The following is a 5,000-nucleotide window of genomic DNA, read 5'->3' on the forward strand; positions in this document are numbered from 1 at the left end:
GAGTTGTTTTCAGATATATTGAAAGCGGAAATGACATGAATATTTCAATACTATATTGTGAAGTGTACCTTAAAGACACCTGCTGGAGTATAAATATTTTATACATTTTTTTTCCGATATTGTTCAGTGTAATGTGTTGTAAATATTTTGTGGATTTTAAATACAATAGTATTTACAGTATTTAACATTTCAATACTTCATAATAAGAGAAAACAGTAGAAATGAGAAGAAAGGTAAACGCATGCGCATGGTCAAAATTAATTTGAATATTTGTCTACTGACTCTAATATTACTCTAATCACAGATGCTGAGATAAATACTAGTATACACGTCAGTATGTCTGAAATGGACATTATGACAATGGATATGAACATGACAACATTGGACTTGAAAGTTCAGAATACTGCTTAGCTATGCCACAATGATAATGACAGGAACGCATCAGCATTCAACAACTTACTTTGCATCCACAGAAAAAGAAATATCACCTCGAAAGAAATTTTAGCTCCAGGAACCATCTTCTGTTTATATAAATAGCCGTGTTATCCTACCAAAGTGTTGTATATGGTGGTATACCAATATGTATGTCAAACAGGTTAGGTCACGTGCTCCGTCATAATTACGCGTCTACGTTCAAACAATGTGCGCGTGCGCGACTGCGTGTTTTCGATTCTGTAAACATTTTCAGCAGTGTTCCCATTCTTTTTCCCAGGGTTCATAGCATTGCCGTCATCCAGCTATATGCTTCCATGATTGCACTAATCATCAGTTACAAGCCTTAACGTAACACAAACAGAGTTTATAAACTTTTTACTCAAGTGAAAATACTTTAATAAAACTTCGGTTTAACTATTCTTTAAGTCGATGTATGCCTTTTATATGACATTGTAATTGTCTTCTGGCATTAATTCTTTGAACTGTTGAGTGCTTATTAGGGATTTTCTTTATAAGTCATATCTTAATACCATCAGGTTTGAGTTCAACCAATTGCAGGTGATAGTTAAAACTGCAACTGAAACATTTACAACTGTTTTGTTTAGTACAATAACTTCCTCGTAAAAAATTTCACTAAAAATTGGTCACTTATTTTTTTTTTTAGAGACGTTGTATCTGTTAATTAGTGGTCAATATTATCTGTAGATAGTGTAGTGGCAACAGTTTATAAATCTTGAGCGAAAATTCAGTTTTGAATTTGTCACCATGTTAAAACTGTACTTGTTGTATCTGTATCATTTTTCGATCAGCCATCCATAATATATTTACTGAAACTAGTTGAAATTCCACTAATTAGACATTGGTCAGGATAATCAGTGGTTGATATTATCCAAAAGCCAGGTTGGAATCGTGATCACCGTTGAGGGCGCTGGTTTTGTGGATACGGACCCCAAAATCAATATGATTTTTTCATTTGATTTACAGCTATAAAAAAAAACCGTTTACCTACACGTGATGCAATACTGTTCATTGTGTACAATATCACGGAGAAATTATTGTACCTAGCAAAATATATTGTTCCAGTTGCAGACAGTGCAGCTTTAAAATTATATTGTGTTACCGGACAGACATACTTCACTTATATAACCCATTTTTATGTACCTCAATTTCTTTTTTTCAGTCATCAAGGTCAACGCTCGATCCATTGAGGAAGTAAACAGAATAATAAAGACCCAGTTGTCGCACTGGTTCTAGGAAGCGTTCCGTAAATAGATACAAAATACCCCAAATAAAGGTCATTCTGTCAACGAGAATAATGTACGGTACTTGAGAAGAAAACAATGGGTTGTAAACGATGGTAGTTTAAAGGTAGGGCACACACTGATACGATTCTTGGGGTGGGGGGGTTGTTTTTGTAAAACACAGTTGTAGATTAAAATATACCAGTCCCGTTGATTTCTACGTAATCATATTTAACCATCACTTGTATTTTCAGAACTCAAATCTGATATTATATTTATGAATAAGACCTAAACATTTCTATGACGTAAACAATTTCTATGACGTAATTTATTATACGTATATTAAACTGTCGTGGGAACCACTATTATGCTATGAACTGTACGTCAATGCCGGGATACTACTTCAGTGCTATGATCGAAGGCATGCAGCTTTCACTCGTGTATATAGTTTAGTTTTGGGGTTTAGTTCTTTCACTCGAGTCAAAAAAAACAACTGATAAACACGGTTTGGGTTACTTTAACGTGCTTTCATTAAAAATAGTCAAATAATGACTGGGGGCGTGTGTTGAACATTTGATGCAGTACTCTATGTTTAACGTATACTGTATCCTAATTATCCAAAACCATTGATAGCAAATCGCGTGACTACTGGGCATGCGTAGTAACACACTTGTCTGATTACAAGACTTCAACTTGTTCAACAAGTCATCACGATTTTCAGATATTTCTAGTTCGAATCAACATGTACTGGGCACATTTGAAATTAATCCTGGGTTTTGTTGTCGGTAAGTAAAATTTTAATCGTAAACGGTTAGGTGAAGTAACCAAATGTAAAACATTGTTTTGAAGAAAAAAAATGGATACGTCAATATCTTATCATGACAGAAATCAAAAGTTGAAAGGTAATGTAAGAATTGGAAGTATCATATGATCGTTATCAAATATTGACCATATAAAGTTTGCCTTTACTGAAAATTTATACTGATTCACTTTTGGCGCCAATCTTTCTTTGGTAGAACCCCGTGTGTTGTCGACGGTTTATTTTGCTCTACTTGCTAGTTTCATTCTTATCATGCTCGTTATGTGTTTCAACGCGACAGTAAATGTACCAGACAGTATTCAACAAAACGTGTGACTGGACTGTAAGGTGTACTGCTCGGTTGTACCACTTGACTTGCTACAATCGCAGTCGACGTGACGTATGCAGTTCATAATTTTCCCGTGTACTTCCTCCCCCCCTCCCCCATACATACACACTTTCAAACCATTACAGTAAAACGTTCCCCTCCATGCCCCTCACCCGGGTCTTAAATTCAAATCTCTGATCCCGACCAGTCATGATGAACAGTCTATTTCCCTATTCTATTCAAATCGTTTGTTCACCCCTATCTATCTAATTAATCATAAATCACAGCATTACGTATAGGGCTCCGTTTTTAGTTTTCCTTCTCAGTTAGGTTTTCACAGCATAGCATAGTGGCATGCAACACACCACACCACACCACACCACACCACACCACACCACACCACACCACACCACAACACAACACAACACAACACAACACAACACAACACATCACAACACGACACGACACGACACGACACAACATAACATAACATAACATAACACAGCGCAACGCAACACAACACAACACAACACAACACAACACAACACAACTCTTTAATCCACTGGCATTCGGTAAAAATAATGATTCCGATTGTATTTATAATCACAATCTTTTGTGTTTACCTTTCCCTTATTCTAAAACTGCAACTTAATCTGATTTTCATTACTCGGTCGAGGGCGTCCGATTTCATAATTGAAAATACTTTTTTACACTAAAATTCACTGCATAGAAATTTTGATTGCGTTAGAATGTGGAGGGGTATATATTTCCTTTTGCAAACTTTCCTTTAGTTTAGCTGTAACAGAAACTAACGATTCAAAGTACTTCCATTCTCGCAAACCAGAACATAGTTTTCCCCTTGTCTTGTAAACTGCCGTAAAGAGGTCATTCTGTAGTTTTACGACAATACGTACCTTTAACAAGAATAGTTCCTCCCCATAGCTATCACAAACTTCGACGATGAATTTAGTTTTGAGACGTGTATTCAACAAGATTGTCAATTGTTAGAAAATACAACCTACAAAATTTAATACAAAAATGTCTTGAACAGTTATTGAACAGTTAAATACATTTATATGTTGTTAATTTCATGTTTAGATTTTTCATTGTAACCATAGTTACTGTATAACATAACGGCCAGTCACAATGGCCTGTCGGGTATGCGGTAGCGGAAGTTAGAGGTATTGTATGGTTCTTACAGTTTATTGCATTTTTGTCGATGAGTCGTATAGTGAACTTCAAGGAGTTGTTACTTGTGGGCGTTGTAACCACTTCATCAAATACTTGATACAATTGCAACATTTGCATGGTTCATTGTTTGAATTCAGACAGATTGAGTCTACTCGAACCCAGACGTTATTTTGACTTGAACAGTGTGAGTTGGACTCGAGAGACACTCGCCCACTGGTTTGGTAGGACTGTATAGTCTTTGGTGCTGAGTGTGGGACTCCATTTTAGTCCAATTAATTCTGAACAAATATATATCCACATCTTAGACCAATTTTATATTAAGAAATAAATTGGTCTGATTTCAGACCACAACACACCCTTGAACTGTGACAACTCTTTGGGAGAATAAAATATCGTCAATTCTTTCAAAAAAATACTTATCCCTCAAAATTTCTTTTATTATTTCAAAAGAACTATGAACAAGCTTTCATTATGTTAATTTTTTGAGATTTGGATAACTCCATTTTCAGAAAAAATGGTCATCGAGGCACATTCCACATGAAATGTAACCTTGAGTGTGAGTTGACACTCCCCTACTTACTAATAATCACTTTTTATATATACATAACATGGTAGACCAGACGATAAAGAAATTGTTTGCTTTTATAGTGTATTGTCGTTGAAATGAGTTCACAATTGCCGTGTTATCTTTTGGAAATCATTTTGGAGACCTGAGCTAACCGTTTATTATAATATCTGACAACAAGCAAGACAAACTGTCGGTTTCGCTTCGTCGGTCATCATGACGTCACGGAAGTTACAAATCCAACTTGTTCGCATATTAATTTAGATATCAACCAGAGCATGCGCACTGAATATAACAACTTTATTATTTCCTTGTTTTCCTGACAGTTTTATTGGAATGGACATACGGAAAACAAGTAACAATTCATTCTGCGATTGGTAGGGATGTCAGTCTCACTTGTCCCGACAGTCTGCTTCATGGTATTTCAGACTTTCTGACTTT

Source organism: Glandiceps talaboti, chromosome 11 (genome assembly GCF_964340395.1).
Source record: "Glandiceps talaboti chromosome 11, keGlaTala1.1, whole genome shotgun sequence".
In the NCBI taxonomy this organism is placed as follows: domain Eukaryota; kingdom Metazoa; phylum Hemichordata; class Enteropneusta; family Spengelidae; genus Glandiceps; species Glandiceps talaboti.